This window comes from Trichechus manatus, unplaced genomic scaffold (assembly GCF_000243295.1).
Source record: "Trichechus manatus latirostris isolate Lorelei unplaced genomic scaffold, TriManLat1.0 scaffold00137, whole genome shotgun sequence".
Taxonomy (NCBI): Eukaryota; Metazoa; Chordata; class Mammalia; order Sirenia; family Trichechidae; genus Trichechus; species Trichechus manatus.
The window spans coordinates 615,133-633,674 of NW_004444073.1; the positions used below are offsets into that span (position 1 = coordinate 615,133).

Consider the following 18,542-nt stretch of genomic DNA (forward strand, 5'->3'; position numbering starts at 1 on the left):
TCAACCTTGGGTTCCCTATCACCAGCTTCCTTGTCCCCTTCTGCCTTCCGGCCCTTGTCACTGGACTACTGTACCTCATTAGTCCCGTTTGGTTTTACGGGGCTGTCCACTCCCAGGCTGAAGAGCTTATTTCTTTTAAGCCAAGCAGCACACACATAGTAAACCTCAAACTTAAGTGTTTGGAGTGCACTCTGGAGGTAGAGAATATTCTGGCCTTTGAAACCACATTTTCAGACCTTCCACAGCCCCTTTCTCCCTCAATAAAATAACGGAATGACTCTGCTTCATAGACATTAGAAAGTGGCTGACGCCGGGTCCTTGCCTGGTGGTGAGGCCTGACCCTGCCTGCTCCTATAGATGCTTCTCTGAGCTGCCTCAGTGGAGCCACAGAGGTAGGGTCTCCAGAGCTGCACAGATCCAGGTAGAAATTACAGCCAAGAAAACCCCGTGGGGCTCAGCTCTCTGTGACACACGGGGTTGCCATGAGTCAAAATCGACTTGACTGTAACAGGTTTTTTTCTTTTCTTCTTTTTTGTCAAGATAAAATGAAAAATATCGGCAGCAAGGAACAGCAGAGTTCTTTGGCCTTGGCAGGTGGTCAATAGATGTTAAAGTATATGTATGTTTTTTGAACCTTTCCTCCAGAATTTTGTGGCCAAAGCCATCGGATGTTTGGAAGGGATGGAATGAGGATGCACTGTTTGCCCTAGGTTTACTCACAGCTCTGAAGCACGTGCCTGATTTTATCCTTTGTAGAAAAAAAATGCCATTTGAATGTCTACAAGACATTTTCACAACATTTTCTCTTCTTTCCATCATGACTTAGATATCAAGTTTGCTTTGTTTTCAGGTGAGTTTGATCCTTGGGTCTGCTTTCTCTCTATTTAGAGAAAACAAGGTCTATCTGGGCCAGGTGTCCTTTTTAGTACTCCCCGATGCTATGGAGTGTGCTGTTTGTGGCTCACTCATTAACTCATTCTTCAAACACTCAGTGCCCGGGAACAGTGACACTTAAGCGTGCTTTTGCTTTCTGGTAGCATTCTCACCTTCCATGCCAGAGACCCGGGTTCGATCCCTGGCCAGTACACCTCATGCACAGCCACCGCCCGTCTGTCAGTGGAGGCTTGCGTGTTCCTATGATGCTGAACAGGTTTCAGCGAGCTTTCAGATTAAGACTAAGAAGAAAGGCCTGGAGATCTACTTCCAGAAATCGAAACGTGAAAACCACGTGGATCACAAAGGTCTAATCCACAACTGATCATGGAGATGGCACAGGACTGGGCAGCGTTCTGTTCCATTGTGCATGGGGTTGCCATGATTTGGGAGCCCACTTGACAGCAGCTAACAGCAGTAACAAGGGGAGGGCAGCCAGGTGCACACCTCTAAGACGATGTGTAAATTCCCTGACAGAGGCACAAACAAATAGGGAATGGCAGAAGAGGCTTGTACTCCGTGAGCCAAAGGTGTGCTTCATGGGAGATGTTGTACCTGGTGGGGCACTGTGGGGTCTGGTGGGCCAAGCACAGAGTTTGGGATCAAGAGACTGGGTTCAGTCCCAGGGCTGACACTGACTGCAGTCTGCAATCTCTTGGTGGCCTCAGTTTTCTTACACGTATGGTGTTGAGGGAGAGGGCTGGATATGATTATGGCATTCAAGCAAAAATCTATGAATCAGTCAGCTGCTTCAGAATCATCCCAGCAGCTTTAAAAAAAAATTAGAATTTTTTCTAATTCTGAATCTAATTCACCAGAAATTCTATATCTGGGACAGGTTCCTAGTGTCTGTATTTATACAAAGACTTCCAGGTAATAGGCAGCCTCTTTTGAGAATCCCTGGGTGACTTTTAAGTTCCTCTTTCTCCCTATAGTTCCATCCCTCATCCTTCACAACCTGATGGCATTTTAAACCAGTTGCCGTGGAGCTGACTCTGACTCATAGTGACTCCATGTGTGTTAGAGTAGAACTATGCTCCATAGGGTTTTCAATGGCTGATTTTTTGGGAAGTAAATCGCCAAGGTTTTTTTCAGAAGTGCCTCTGGATGGACTTGAATCTCCAACCTTTCTGTTAGCAGCCGAGTGCATTAACGGGACTCTGTCTCCTTCAGGAAGCCTTCTAGACTTCTGAGATCCTTTAGCCCTCCACAGAGAATTAGTTCGTCTCTGTGCCTACTCTTCCCAAAAATAAACAAACAAACAACAAAAAACAGCAACCTCAAACTCGTAGGTTTGTTCTTGTTTACTTTTCCATCTCTCCTTTGGTCTGGGAAACATCTGAAGGTAATGTTGGTACAGTGTTCATTTTTGCATCCTCTGTGCTCTACCCACAGGAGAGGGGTGAAACTGAAGATCAGCCACTTCCCCTGCGTGTTAGCACTTCGAAGACTTAAAGACTAAAAGAGACGTTTCCAATGAATTGCTCCAAGGTATTTGGAATTGCCTGTTGCCTATTGAATTACTGTGCTGGCCCATTTCTCCCAAATTTTATGGCAACTATATTCCATCCTTTAGTCCCAGGGTGGTGCAAACAGTTAACATGCTCGGCAGCTAACCAAAAAGTCAGAGGTTCCATTCCACTCAGAGGCACATCAGAAGAATGTCCTGGTGAGCTGCTTCTGAAAAAGCAGCCACTGAAAACCCTATGAGCACAGTTCTACTCTGATAGCACGTGGGGTCGCCATGAGTCAGAATCGACCTGACAGCAGCTGGTTGACTGGTTATATTCTATCCTTTAGCCTGAAGACCCCCAAAATGGACATAGCATCACTGACAGAAGTGAGTGGGATGAAGACAAGTTAGATGCTGACAGTTTAAACTCAGGTGTTTTGCAAATACCCAAAAAAACCTATTGCCGTCGAGTCAATTCCGACTCATAGCGACCCTACAGGACAGAGTAGAACTGCCCCAGAGGGTTTCCAAGGAGTAGCTGGTGGATTCGAGCTGTCGATCTTTTGGTTAGCAGCCAAGCTTTTAACCAGTGCATCACCAGGGCTCCTTTGCAAATACAAGTCCTTCCAGAACATTACTTGGTAGTCCTCTCTCTCTGCCTCCTCCCTTTCTCAATGGAAAAAGGCAACCAACCTTGTGTGTGCCCAAATCCTTCTTTGGATGGAACAGAGTCACACAGAGAAAAGGAAAGTTGATTTCCTGGCGTCCTCCTACTCACAGTTAAGAGTTCTGGGTGGCACCCTCCCACACTATTTGCATCACTGAGCTATGCACCCTGCCAAGACTGCATCTTAAATTTAAACACATTGTGATGAGGATAGAGAATGCCCGAGGAAGAGAGAGAACACTTCCCAATAAGAGTGCGTAAGCATGTACATCTTATGTCTTACTTCTGCTTTTGGATTAAGAACAGAATGTTAATTAAAAAGTAAACATCTCATCTTCTAAGCAGCAATTAATCTCTGTATTGCTCTTCTTTCATCTGTTGAATCTGTGAGTTTTAAAGAATATGAAGGGTGAGAAATATTTCCTAGGAGTCTTTCTAAAGTGCCTTAGCATTTGATGATTTTGATCTTTAGGCTACATGTTGACTTGTAAAAGAACCCCTTGTTATAACAGTAAACATGTTATCGCAAGGTTCTGGTTCCTGATTGTCATTTAGGTGACGCAGATGTGACGAAGCTCTGAGCATATCCATGGTTGTGAACTGGTTCCGCCCAAATCCCGTCTGGACTCTAACGTTCCATTTCGTTAAGACTGCAAAGAAGCAACATAACCGGATTCATTAGCGTGAATTCTGAAAGTGCCTCTTAGGAGTTATTTTCGTATTCATACAATTTTAATATTTGGGGACAGGCTGCACCAGTTTCCAGGTGCCAGAAGTGATCACTCATTTTTTTTATTAGGGACTATTTTAACTTCAAAAATATTTTATTTTTTATGGGCTGCTTTGTGCCTTTGACCCAGTTCTCTTTTCCCAGGGATGTGTGTCCTAAGAGGATGAGGTTTATGATAATAATACCTGGAAATTAAGTCCTTTTTAATGGATTCATTGTCCCCTGTCCTTTCTCAACACACACACATCCCTACTCCTTCCCCAGACACACATCCTTCATGTTGATGAAATGCCTGTGGAGTACGTATGGGGAAACTTATTTTTCTCCCTTTTTAATCGGCAGAAAGAATTCAAGGAGGTCTTAGGGACACTGCTGAGTACCCAAGGCCTCTGACTGCCAGACCCCTGCACTGTCATCCTCATCGCCCCTGTTAGCGGGACTTTCATGTTCATGGTGTATGTGCCATAAAAGAGAGACCACACGCCTTGCAGAAATGGGAGAGCTTGCCATTCCCAGAAGAAATTTGCCGTCAGCTGTCGTCTCCTCTGCCTATAATTTGCTACAGCCTGGAAATGAATAAGTGATGGCTATTAAAAGGGGCTTTAAAATAATTGCAGTTAAAAGGAAACATAACTATATTATAGACTACCACTGATACTCGTTCCTGCTCGTGAAAGGGCTGGATGTTTGGGGCCTATAAAATGTTTGCAAAATAGGCTCGTCAGTCATTTATTCTATGACTAGTCTAAAATATTCTTTATGCTTTTTACCATCTCACAGTAGTTTTTGGTTTTGCTGATATATGAGGGAAGGTGACATTATCTTGGAGTGAGCTGTGACGCATTTTCAGCATCGGCTGCTGCAGACCCAGGGTGAGGTGACTGGGGAGCTGTTTTCTTGGGAGATGTCAGAGTTCTACAACATGTGCTTTTCCCAGAGGGGGAGTGGGTGCTCTTGTTCTTGGCTAGGTGCCATCTTGCCGGTTATATGCTTTGTGTGAGTTTTAGTTTTAGAATGTGAAAAAGTCTCAGCCCCAAACATATCTTAAAACATGCCTACCCATCTCTCAAAGCCAGTGGTGGTTCAATAGTAGGATTTTCACCTTCCATGCAGGAGACCCAGGTTTTATTAATATTAATTATTAGTAATGTTATTAATATTATCCTAAATGCACTTCAGGCTCAGCCACCACCCATCTGTCAGTGGAGGCTCGTGTGTTGCTATGATGATAACCAGGTTTCAGAGGAGCTTCTGGACTAAGACAGAACCGAAGAAAGCTGTGGCAATCTACTTTTGAAAATCAGCCAGTGAAAACCTATGGATCATAATGGTCCAGTCCCATTGCACATGGGGTCACCATGAGTCCGGGGCCAACTCTTTAGCAGCAAACAACAACAACACACCTCTCAGCTAATCTAGCACATCATAGAGATGTCATTTTAGTCTGTAAATTGAGCTGCAGGATAGTTGTCCATGGTCATCAAAAGTTGTCATGTCCATTTGGGCAAACCACTTTGTTCCAAATAAATACATACCTTTGTTTTCTTGATGGACTAAAAGGGTTGAAATAGCTAAACCTGAGAGAGAATTCTCAATGCCATTCTTCCTTTGGAAAGTCACAGAGTCAACTCTATGTCCTTTTTCTCTATATTTGATGTCTAGATGCTAAATAATTGGAATCTAGTTTTCTAAAAAGGATCTTGATAGTCTGAATCACTATACTATCACTGTAGGGGGCTCAGTTTAGTGTTTGCAAAGGTTTGTCATTTTTCAGTAGAGGAGATACGACTCTTTCTAAGAGAATCGTGGAGATGAAGAGTTAATGTTTCTCAGAGTATGGCATTGAAGGTGAGTTCGGTATTAACGCTGGCTTTGAAAAGAATTAAATACTTATTTGTTCACTTTAATGTGTATTAGAAAAAGTATAACAGGCACATCAAACCTGTGACTCTACAGATTTTCTTGCTTAAGACCAGACTAAGGTAAAATGATTTTAAGAGAAATACTAAGTAAGTTCTAGGGCTGGAAGATGGTCTTTGAAGACCTGGAGTTTGGGAAGCGCTGATGTAACTAAGCCACAGCCTGCATTTTGCTTAGGCTGATACTGAGGCCTAGATTAGGACTGACTTGTCAAGGTCTACTTAGTGGTGACATTGAGACTAGAATTCAAACAAAGTGTGTTACTTTTATGACTTCTAGCAAGGACAGTTAACCTTTATTGAGTATTTTCTGTGTATGATGCAAAGTGATTTGTGTATGGTGTTTAACTTTATTCCCTTGAATTAACTACTGTTAATAGTCTTATTTTAGATAGATAATAAAACTGAAAGTTTAGAGGTTGAATAACTTGCCCAGGTCACACAACCAGAAAGAGGCAGAGTTGAATGAAAAGATGGATCACACATCTGTAGATCTTAGTTCAACGTGAATAGTTAACATCAAAGAAGACCTTGAAGAATGGATCCTTTTGATAGGAGATTAGAAGGGCCTTGGGAAGAAATATTTACTGAGAGCTTAAAAAGTGTGCTAAACTGCTAGACACCAGTGACTCAGAGACTTGTTCTGGAGATTGTTGTGACTTAGGTTTTGTAGCCTTGTAGGAGTGGTGCACCCTATATATCAGGTCCTGGGGAGAGTCTCTGCATTAGTATGTTACCCACTGAGATGCCTGCAGTCAAGAAATCTGTTTTCTTCTGCAAAATTCAGGTCTCTCAAACTTATTTAACCACAGGCTCCCTTTTCCCTCCAGTAACACCTAGTACATTTTTTTTGCAGAACCGTGGAGTACTCATTGGGACCTAACATAATTCTTCCAGCTCATTTTACATAGGAGAGATCAGAGGTTCATGATGACTTGGCCAAAGTCATAAGTAGCTGTTGGCAGAATTTGTTTCATTCACTAATTAGTTCATTCAACATGTATGTATTGAGTATCTCCCATGTGCCAGGTGTTCTGGGAACTGAGGGTACAGCGGTGAACAAATGGAAGAGACAAAGATAGAAGCAGATGCATAAATCATTTTAGTAGATGGCAAATCTATAAAGATTAGAAATCCTCACTTTTCCTGTATCTTCTCAAGACGGAGGGCATGCCTCTTTCTTCTTTGTTTTCCCAGTTTCTAGCAAGAACCACAAATACACCCTCAATAAATGTTTGTTGAATAAATAACAAGCTATTGATGATTTGGAATCTTTCCCGTTCCATCACAATGATTATTATCATTTAATGATAATATTATATAAAATATTGTTATTATTTTGTACTGGCTTTTACAAAATATTTGGATAATTGCCTATGTATTATGATGTGTCTTAGAAAAGTATAACATCAAAATTTCTTTCTTAGGATGAGACTAAGGTGAAATAATTTTAAGAGCAATATTAAATAAATAATAGGATGGAAGGTGGTCTTGGAAGAAGTAGAGTTAAATAATATAATAATTGTTATTGGTTTTGGTGTGTATTACTCTTTGGAAGCTACCATTCCTCTGTTAGTGGAGGCTTGGTGTGTTGCTATGATGTTGAACAGGTTTCAGAGGAGCTTCCAGACTAATACGGATTAGGAAGAAAGGTCTGGTGATCTACTTCTGAAAAGCAGCCAAGGAAAATATTATGGGTCACAGTGGTCTGACCTGTTGTACATGGGGTTGCCAGGCATCAGAGGCCAACTCCACGGCAGCTAACAACGGCAACAACAACTCTTGGAGAACTTGAAAAAATGTTCCAGAAGGCCCCCAGTTCTGGACGTACTGACCTTAGACACATTCATCAGAGTACAGATACTTTATGCAACAAGTAACATCTGAAAATCATCTCTATAGGCTTCTCAGCATTGCTGAGTTGTTTCATTGGCTTGAATTTTCCGATCACATCTGTTTGGACTCCTAGGCTTTTGGCCATGTGTTTGAAGTGCCAGAATCTCTGAGGTCCTACCCAAGTGACTAATATAGACAGATTCTTGAGGGAGTATACAGTGTGTTCAGATACAACAGGGGCGAGAATCTTATTAGACAGTCCTTCCTAGCTTGAATTAAGTGAAATGGCCTATAGGTCCTTCTGACAGTTTTCTGAATTAAAGCACACTGCAATATTCTAAATCTCCACCTGTGAATACTAAAAAGAACTGATGGAATGATGCACAGCTTTCTTTGCATCCTGTGATTCAAACGTAAGGAAAATGTCTGTAGAGTATGAGGGGTTGATGAGTCCACTGGACTGGGCGTTTTGAGCTTCCCGGATGGTTAACACTCTCAGGAGAGGTAACGAAAGTCAACAAAGTAATGGCTTTCCACTGGCATATCTTCTTCTCTTAGAAATTTGTGACTGAGGAAGCAGACTGTTCTTTTAGGTAGGAAATGACTATCTGACACCTACATGCTCTGTCTGACACCTGCATGCTCTCGGCTCTTTGCAGTTTGCTTTGTTGTGTTGGCAACAGGGAAGTGCCACTCTGGGGACTTACTCTGGCATTCCACAGGGTCTCCCTGCTTCCAAGAGCCCCCTCACACATGAAATTCACGGATTCCCAACCAGCATAGCCCTCAGGAAGTACTCATCGAGGCATCTGCGATGCTAATCATTTTGTTTAGGGAAAAGTATCATCAATTAAAAAGAGGACTATGTTAGTGATTACAAATGCAGCATCTTTGATAGTCAACAATAGCAATAGTTACTGTTGAGTCGATTCTGACTAATGGCGCCTCTGTGTCAGAATAGAACTGTGGGCCATAGGGTTTTCAGTGGCTGATTTTTTGGAAGTAGATCGCTAGGCCTTTCTTTAAAGTTACCTCTGTGTGGATTAGAACCTCCAGCCTTTCTGTTAACAGCTGAGTATTTAACCATTAGACCACCAAGGGACTCCAGCATCTTTGGTAGACTAAACCAAACTCATGGCCGTTGAGTTAGTTCTGAGTCATAGTGACCCTATAGGACAGAGTAAAACTGCCCCATACAGTTTCCAAAGCTGTAAATCTTTACCAAAGCAGACTTCCACATCTTTCTCTCCGCTGGTGAGTTCGAACCACTGACCTTTCTGTTAGCAGCCAAGTGCTTAACTACCGTGCCACCAGGCCTCCTATCTTTGATAGAAGGCACTTATAATTGAGAAGAAAAGAGAAAACGAAATGGATCTAACACTATCTGTCAAATGCATTTCTTGACTTCCCCAAGAGGGCCTTTCCCTGAGAAAGAATTTATTTCATTATAGATGGCTTTATGGATCATAGCAAAATTGAACGTTTATATTTTTGGGGCAAGACGCAAAAATACTTTTTTAAAAAAAGATTAGGAATAGATACAGATAGCTTTACTTAGCTTCAGAAGTGAGAACAGCTTTCTTTTAGAGGTTAGATAGGGAGACGTGGGCTTAATCGTATCTATAAGAGTTTACTGTAGGTTACAGGAGGAATGTATGACCACAAAGGGTGGTGAAAGGATAGTGGGCCTTTTTTTCCTTACGTATTTTTTAGAAAATAACAGGTCATGTGGGAGATGCTGTGGTGCAGGGGAAAGAGCATATGACCTGGAACCTGAGAGAGCTGGGCCTGAATCCCACCTTCTCATTTCTTAGCTACGAGAAGTTAAGCAAGTTACCTAATGTTTTTGGATCTCAATTTCCTCATGTGTCACATGGAGACAATATTACAGACCTCTATGTGGTGTTGTACGGTGCTTAACAGGCCTGGCACATGGGGAGTACCCAATGGTGGAAGCCATTGTTTTGAACTGTAATTAGAAAATTATCTAAATGGTCCCCATCAAGCCCAGAGAGGAGATTAGAAATGACTTCTGCCAGTGCCTTCAGGCTCCATGACTTCATTTAGTGTGGCATCCTTCTTGTCTGATTCTTTTCTTTCTAATGGAGTCTTGCCATGCATCATTACTAGAACATATTTGGAGTTTTCATGTCAGTAAACAAATTCTAAAACCTTCTCCTAAATGGAAAAGCAGGTACGGCCTGCATCATCTGGCTACTTGTACACCTGTTTTAAACTCTACCAAAACATTTGAAATCATGAATGCCAGTTGCCTCATGATGAAATAAAATTCCCTAAAAGTGTAGTATATTCCTGCCAACAGCTGAATCTTCTGAAAGAAGCAGAAAAACCACGTGAGCTTCTATATTAATGCTGTTGATGTGTTGAAACTTGTACCAGGTCCCTCAGGTGAAAGCAAAGCACAGATTTGGGGGGAAGGAAGTTTGATGAATTAAGCCAGTAACATCCTACCTCTTGGCCAGAGGGATGTGAAGTCTTTGTCTGAATTCACAGAAATAGACTCTTTCAGGGCTGGAAAAGACTTTCATTTCTTCATTGAATTTATTTCTCTGTATGCTATATGTATAATCTGTTATCAATAAAGATTATTTGCTTGATTTGTGAAATAGTTTTAAGCTAGAAAAAGGGTGTCTGTGGTGTTGAAGTAGAGGAAAGCTGATTTTCTTATGTTGGGATTGGCTTTAATCTTATTAGCCAGATGTTCTAGCCATTAGAGCTAACCAGTCAGACTGGACCACAAACATCTCAGTTGCACAATGCAATTGGATCATGAACTGCATTCTTTAAAGGTCATCATTTGTATGGGCACAGAGGCCACCTTTGTCTGCATTTGGGGAGGATAGGTTGGCTCCCTGGTTTCACTCAGGTCAGAAACGTCACTGCCCATCACGTCTAGTTCCAGCTCCTTGTGGCTAAGTCCTACTGCATTCATAAACCCCGGCAAGGGGCCAGTTTTGGCCAGGGAAAGTGGTTAACCCTTCTGACCAATCCTCTTGCTGTTTATAATGCATGCCTATTTTCATGCCTGACTGTTTGAAGAGTATTTTGAAAAATCTATTGCAGTTCCCAGTTTTGATAAAGCCTTTAATTTTCTACGCCTTCCTTTTACAGCTTCATCCATTTGCTGCATACGTGAAAGCAGCAGCCTGAAGAAGCCAGGGTTGAGTTGAGGTGATAGCCTCAAAATAGCCTGGAGTTTAGAAGTTTTGGTTATATTCGAGAATCTCAAGCCTTCTGTTTGCTTAGCTTTGGAATCTTGGAGGACCATCCTCTCAGGCAGAGATTCATGGCATTTGGGATGAGAACATTAATTGTGCTCCAAACCAACCATTATGTATATACATATATATATGTGTGTGTGTTTTTGTGTGTGTGTGTGTATAATATTTCATTGTGTTTTTGATGAAGGTTTACACAACAGTTTAGGTTCCCATTCAACAATTTCTACACAAGTTGTTCAGTGACATTGGTTACATTCTTCATAATGCGTGAACATTCTCATTATTTCCATTCTGGTTTTTCTGTTTCCATTAATCTAGTTTCCCTGCCTCCTTACATTCTCATTTTTGTTTTAAAGTAATTGTTGACTGTTTGGTCTATATAGGTGATTTTTTAAAGGAGCGCAGTACTTTCAGGTGGTATTCATTATTTTTGGAGCCAGTTTGTTTGTTATTTAGCTACAAGGTGACCTCAGGGGTTATTTTCGGTTCCAGATTTGAAGAGTACATCAGGGCAATAATCTCAAGGAGTTCTCCAGTCTCAACCAGTCTAGTAGGTCTCGTTTCTTTCTTTCTTTTCTTTTCTTTCTTTTTTTTTTTTTTTTGAAATTTGAGCCAACCATGATATTTTGATAAGATGCTTAAGGTTGTAGAGCAGGTTCGATTTCTGAAGAGTATGAGTACTCTTGAGCCCCTAGGCTGATAATTGCAAAATATATGTGCACTGGGAGATCAGAAAATATGTGGTGAGCAAGGTAGAAAGAGATTCAGTTTTGGATGAAATAAGAAAGTAGGGGGGAAATGCTATTTGAGAGAGAACTTGGCATATATTTGGTATTTATGTCTGTTTTTCTCTTGAAATGGGCTGATGTGTTGGCAAGAAGCTTCTGGCTGTTGTCAGAGATATAAACATCTGTGCTCCTTTGCAGAAAACTCAGGAATCTAAAGTGTTTGATGGAAACTGTGTAACTCTGCCACTCACTCAGCTCCTCATTAAGGAACTACTCCTACTGCTCAGAGAAGGCTCTGAAAAAGAAGGCCTGGCTAATGATTCTGGGCTTAACACTACGTGGCAGAATTGAGTTTCCAGCAATGAAATCTAAGGCAATCAGATAAAAGTGTGTGTACTTGGTGCAAATCAGCTTTACTTGCTTGGTTGGAAATAAGAATGAAAAATGCCAAATTAGCAAGGTAATTGTGACACAGGCATCCAGAGAGAGCCATCAGGATGAGCAGGACACCTGTGGTAAATTCTCTGAAGCTTTGCTTTAGTCATCATCCCGTTGCCATCGAGTCGATCCCAACTCATAGCGACCCCATAGCAGAACTGCCTCATAAGGTTTCTAAGGTGTGGTTGGTATATTCGAACTGCTGACCTTTTGGTTAGAAGCCGGGATCTTAACCACTATGCCACCAGGGCTCCTTAGTCATCATAGTTAGTGCTAAATGCTGTTACAAATGATCCCAAAATATGAGTGATTTAAGACAGGCAATAAGCCACCACCTGTCTGTCAGTTTGTCATATTGTGGTGGCTTGTGTGTTGCTATGATGCTGTGTCACCAGTATTTCAAATACCATCCGGGTCATCCATGGTGGACAGGTTTCAGTGGAGCTTCCAGGCTAAGACAGACTAGGAAGAAAAGCCTGGTGATCTACTTCTTTTAAATTAGCCAACGCAAACCCTACGGATCACAGCAGAATATTGTCTGACTCCACTTGCTTTGGATACGTCATCAGGAGGGATCAGTTCCTGGAAGAGGACATGTTTGGTAAAGAAGAGGGCCAGTGAGGGCAAAGGAGACCCTTGGTGAGATGGATTGGCACAAAAGCTGCAACAATGGACTCAAATATGCCAACCATTGTGAGCATGACACAGGACTGGGCAACATTTCTGTTGTGCCTAGTAAGGTTACCATGACTCAGAGTCGACTTGATGGCAACTGCCTATTTCTATCTAAGTCAACTTAGTTTTTGATCACTTCAAAGTCCAGTGCTGGTCAGTCGGTTGCTCTGGATATCAGCCAGTAGACTGCCCGTCTGCTACCCAGCTTCCCTTGGCCAGAGCTTAGTCACAGGTGTGACCAAATGCAGGGGAGACTGGGAAATGTAGTTTAGTGGTGTAAGCACAGAAAATGCAATCGGTTTCTAGAACACAGAGAATCTTCTCTGCTACAGAACTGAATGTTCCCCTCGACAAGGGTGGATCCAGGTTTTGTGGCCCCTAAAGCTTATGCAAGTTTGAGGGCCCACTTAAAGAAAAGAACACCAAATTACATACAAAAGTGAGTATTTCTTTAGAATGAGAAAAGGAAGGGCTCAGTTAAGTAAGAGGTCCTGAAGCTTAAGGTTCCTTAGCTTCATGGCAAATGCAACTCTGTTTCTAGATGTCTGAATACAAAATGTGTTTTTCCCCTGCTTGCAACCCAATAGAATGTCCTTGCTCTGCACCCCCACTGAGCACTTAGTGCTGATGAGGGTATGCCAGGATAGCTACTCTCACACTGAGCTTCAGAGTCAGAATTGCTCCAGCCTTTCTGGGAAGCTGTTTGGCGCTACGTTCTGAGAGCCCGTGGCTCTTGGTATGCTTTAACTCTCTGGCTTTACCTCTGAGTGCGAAGAGGTCGAGTACTTGGTTGAGGAGGCTGACCCTGGGGGATTGGAACCAAACCACGATTTACTTCATGGTGCTTACCATCTCTGACCCTCAATTTACCCGCATTTGCAAAATGGGCATAATTACAGCTCTTAACTCATAGTGTTGGTGTCCAGATTGTTTGGGATAATGCATAGAATGTGCTTAGCATAGTGCCTAGAACTTTGTAAACCAGTCAACTCCGACTCATGGCAACCCCGTGTGTGTTAGAGTAGAACTGTGCTTCACAGAGTTTTCAATGGCTGATTTTTCAGAAGTAGGCCTTTCTTCTGCGGCATCTCTGGGTGGACTTGAACCACCCACCTTTTGGTTAGCAGCCAAGAGTGTTAACCATTTGCACCACCCTGGGACTCTAGAGCTTGGTAACTATTGGCTATTTTTTTAGTATCATTCATTCCGGACAAAGATTTATGCTTTAAAGATGTTCAGTCTGCATTAGTCATCTGTAAAAAAAAAAAAAGATTTCAGTTGTCCAGTAACAGGTAAATGCTTGAATTATATCTCCATACAATGGAATATTACAATTACAAATGATGATAAAATGTTTTATACAAAGGAAAATGCATGTTATATAATAAGTGAAAACAGCATGATATGAAACAATATGTTATATAACCGTATGTTTTCATGTATGTTTTAGTGTGTTTGATTTATTCTTATTATTTGCTAAATGCAGAAAACTATAAAGGTGAGAATAAAGATTGGTCATCCCTGGGTGATAGATGTATGAACAGTCTTTAGCCTACCTTAATAGTTTTCTGCATTTCCCTAATTCTGTAGGAGTAATGCCATTATTTAAAGAGTGATATTAGTGATCCCCCCTATAAATAGCAATTTTGTGGCTTTAAATTCGCCTATTATATTACTGTTTCCAAAATGCTATCACATAAATTATCATATTTAATCTCCATAACAGTGCTGAGAGGATAACAAAGGAAAAAAAACTAATTTTTAATGGAAAACAGATAAAATGAACCCATTCAAACACTAAAAGCCTTGAACTCATTGAAATTTCCACATAGAATAGTCACAGAAATTTCCATCCCCTTCTTCATGTTACTGTAATTAATTTGCTTCTCTTGAAGTATACCAAAGGCAAAAAATACTGCTCCATTCTTAATTAATATGGTTTTCTACTTAGATTTAAGTTGCATGTATCTCAACAGTATTGGTTTGGGTTATTTCTTCATGGAAGTTCTAGAGTAATGCTTGGGACCCTAGCGATGTTCTAGCAGAAAACACTTTCTGCATTTCAGCTAAGGAGTTTAGAAATGAACCTTGGGCCAAACTCTTCCCTGCCTCTTAAGCTGCTGTCTCTATTCTCCCTGCCCACCGCAAGGGCTTCTTACTAGGCCTTTATTGCAGAGGCTCAAGTGATACCTGGTAACTGACATTTCCTTGTAATACCTGCGTGAACACTTCCCTGACTCTGACTACCTGACTGTACCTGGGATAGTTTGTGCTCTGGATTCCCCATCTCCGCGCTTGGCCCCACCTGATCCTTCTTATTCCAGGTTAGACCTGTAGCTGGAGACCAGTTTATCTGAGGTGACTCAGACTCATTGGTGGGGTTGATGGTGTTGATATTCACCAGGTACCAAATTCCACCTTGTGCAGCATGCTCCCAGCTGCTGAAGCTGACTCTCTCACTGCCTGAGGCTCCGCTCACCCCAGCTGCCCAGGCAGATCCAATTCCAGGTTCTGGAATCTCCCAGTGGGCCTTACTTCATTGTGAGTAACTGGGCCAGGTCACCAGATACTGTGCTTTGAAAAGACGATCTGCTTTTGAGTGGCTAACTGCTATAGTAGTGTCTCAGTTTACTGTAGGGCGGTGGAAGAGATGACCTGGGAAATACTTAGAATATTCTTTTTTCAACTTGAATAAAAAATACTGTTAAAGACAGTTCAAAATGTGCTGCACTTTGCTACTTGTAACAGTCACAAGTCCTGTAAAGGAATGTGGTATGGAAATCTTAGTTTGTCACACTTAACAGACAGGTCAGGCAAGTGGAAAATATAGGCAGGGACAAGGGAGACAGATGAAAGCCTGGGCTGCCTGGGCTCAGGTTCCAGCTGTACCTTTTCCATGGAATAGCCATGAGCCAGACACTGAACTGCTTCATGCTTCAGTTTCCTTGGCTGTGAGTTTGTTCTACTGTGGTGGCATGTGTGGTGCTATGATGCTGGCAGGTATGCCACTTGGTATTTCAAATACCAGCAGGGTCACTCATGGTAGACATGTTTTAGCAGAGCTTCCAGACTAAGACAGACTAGGAAGAAAGGCAGTGAAGACCCTACAGGCCACGGAATACTGCTAGAGACTTCTACTCACTTACTTTGGATACGTCATCAGGAGGGACCAGTTACTGGAGAAGTACATCATGTTTGGTAAAGTGAAAACCAAATCAAATCAAACCTGTTGCCGTCAAGTCAGTTCCGACTCATAGCGACCCTATAGGACAGGATAGAACTGCCACATAGGGTTTCCAAGAAGTGGCTGGTGGATTCGAACTGCCAACGTTTTGGTTAGCAGCTGAGCTCTTAACCACTGTGCTACCAGAGCTCCTGGTAAAGTGAAGGGCCAATGAAAACGAGAGAAATCCTCAATGAGATGGATTGACACAATGGCTTCGACAATGGATTCAAACACACCAATTGTTATGGATTGAATTGTGTCCCTCAGAAATGTGTATGAACTTGGCAAGGCCATGGTTCCCAGTATTGTGTGTTTGTCCTCCATTTACCTACCTGTTGCCGTCAGGTCATTTCCAACTCATAGCGACACTATGAGTAGAAAAGAGTAGAACTGCCCCATAGGGTTTCCAAGGAGCCACTGGTGGATTTGAACTGCTGACCTTGTGGTTAGCAGCGCAGCTGAGCTCTTAACCACTGCTCTATCAGGGCTCTGAAGATGGCGTAGGACTGGGCAATGTTTCATTCTGTTTGTACGTGGGTCTGCTATGAGTCAGAGCCGACTTGACAGCAACTAACAACAACAAAGTGGAGATAATAATAGTAGCTATCTCCTAGGATTTTCATGAGAACGAAATGAAATAATGCATGGGATAGTATCTTACTCACAGAAAGTGCTTGGTAAAGGTTAGCTTTTATAGCCAGTCCCTTCTAATCCTTTGATTTCACAAGCTAGTTCACATAGAAATTGAGGAAGAGAATAAGAAAGTGGATTATTCCCTACAGCACACACACAGGTAACACTGGGGTAGAACAGGTTAACTCTTTCACTTCTGCGACCCATAGGACTCATCTGCGGGTAAATTCTGTTTACACTGACTTTGCTCAAGTGTCTGCTTGATTGAAATCTCCTCTGCTTCTCTTTAAAGTGAATGCAAAGTAACCCCATCGTGGGGGTATTTCAGAGCAGACAGGCTTAGAGCTGGGTTGTGCAAATGTGTCTGTCCTTTCAGGTCTTCTGGTAAGACACACGGATTGCACAGTTCAACTCTAGGGGCAATTCATATTGAGGTCTGCATAAATGGAACTGCAGCTGGGACTCCACGGGCTGAGCCTGCACTACTGTGTGCAGGGCTGCGGGTCCTTCTGAGTTCACTGACCTTGGGAAGCAGCGTAGTCACAGTGTGAAATTGAACCATACTCTGTTGGCTTAATTATGCAATGGAAATGGGATTCCCAAGGTTCTAAATATATAGCTTTGGAGAATCTATCTGTATATTATAATATCCATCAGTGTAAAACCTAAGAGTTGACTGTAAGTCAAACTTTTGTTTTCCTCCTGGCTTCATCTTTGTGAGGTTTGTATCATCAGTTTTACAGCTGGAATCATCTCTGACTTTGGAAGTAGGTGCTAGAAGTTGAAGGCCTTAGACCGATGTCCCAACTAACATGTAGTTAGTTCACTTGCTTCTGTTGCAAGTTAGTGGCAAACCTGAAAACACCGTCATGAATTTGCATGCTCATTTAGGTTGCTGATCATCTGAAATGCTGATAATTAGAAGGGTTATAGATTTCATTATGGACTATATTTTAAGTTAATTTCTATATGGATCTATTGATGTTCTAGGAATTTTGTTCTAAGAAATGTTGAAAATGTGCTGGATCGGTTGGGTTTATGAGTTGTGGAAGTGCTGTTTATTTTTAATATACTCCCTTCTTTCCTCTTCCCTAGGCAAATAATCAAGAATTATTGTTTATTTTTAAATTGGATCCATTTACTTTATATTGAGAGTTATTATTACTTTAATTCATGTTTCTTTTTCCTTGAAATACTGCTGCATCTTTTAGAAGAAGCCTTTCCATTTTAGTATTAATTACTATAACCACAAAAATGAACATTTATAAAGCACGTATTATGTGCCAGGTACTGTGCTAAGTACTTTACATGGATGGTGATGATTATTATTTAATCTTCATATTAATTGTTATTAGTTGCTGTGGAGTTGTCCCTGGATTCATGGGTATCCTATGCATAATCCTTTGTGATCTGTAGGGTTTTCATTATCTGATTTTCAGAAGCAGATTGTCAAGCCTTTCTTCCTAATCCATCTTAGTCTGGAACTCCACTGAAACCTGTTCAGCATCATAGTAACACACAAGCCTCTACTGACAGGCGGTGGCTGCACTTGGGGTGCGTTGGCTGGGAACCAAACCTGGGTCTCCTTCATGGAAGGTGAAAACTATACTATTAAACCACCACTGTCCTCCACATAAACGTTGCTGTTGTTACGTGCCGTCAGGCCGATTTCAACTCATAGCGACCCATTGTAACAGAGTCAGACTGCCCCATAGGGTTTTCGTGGCTGTAGTCTTTACAGAAGCAGATGGCCAGGTCTTTCTCTTGTAGAGCTGCTAGGTGGGTGGAACCGCCAATGTTTTGGTTAGCCGCTGAGTGCTTAACTGTTGTGCCACCAGGGCTTCTCCTTCATATCAATACTAGGTATTAAATAGTGTTAAGTTTTTTACTGTCACATTTGATGATGAGGGATCTGAGGCCTGGGGAAATGAACTTGCCAAGGTTGTACATTTGTAAGTGGTAGAACCAGGGTTTGAACCCAGATCTTCTGACTCTGGAACCCATGCTGCTAAACCCTATGCTATCCATACTGCAGATATATGCCAATCTTTGCATTTGAGGA

General features: G+C 41.9%; 1 protein-coding gene across 1 annotated transcript in view; it reads left to right on the forward strand.

Moving 5' to 3' along the window:
- The window catches only part of ELMO1 (engulfment and cell motility 1), a 648,319-nt gene that overhangs the window by 18,545 nt on the left and 611,232 nt on the right, over window positions 1-18,542 (forward strand). The window contains exon 2 of the mRNA XM_004385299.2: window positions 2,329-2,424. The gene's annotated coding sequence lies outside the window, so the exon portion shown is untranslated. The remainder of the gene's footprint in view (window positions 1-2,328; window positions 2,425-18,542) is intronic.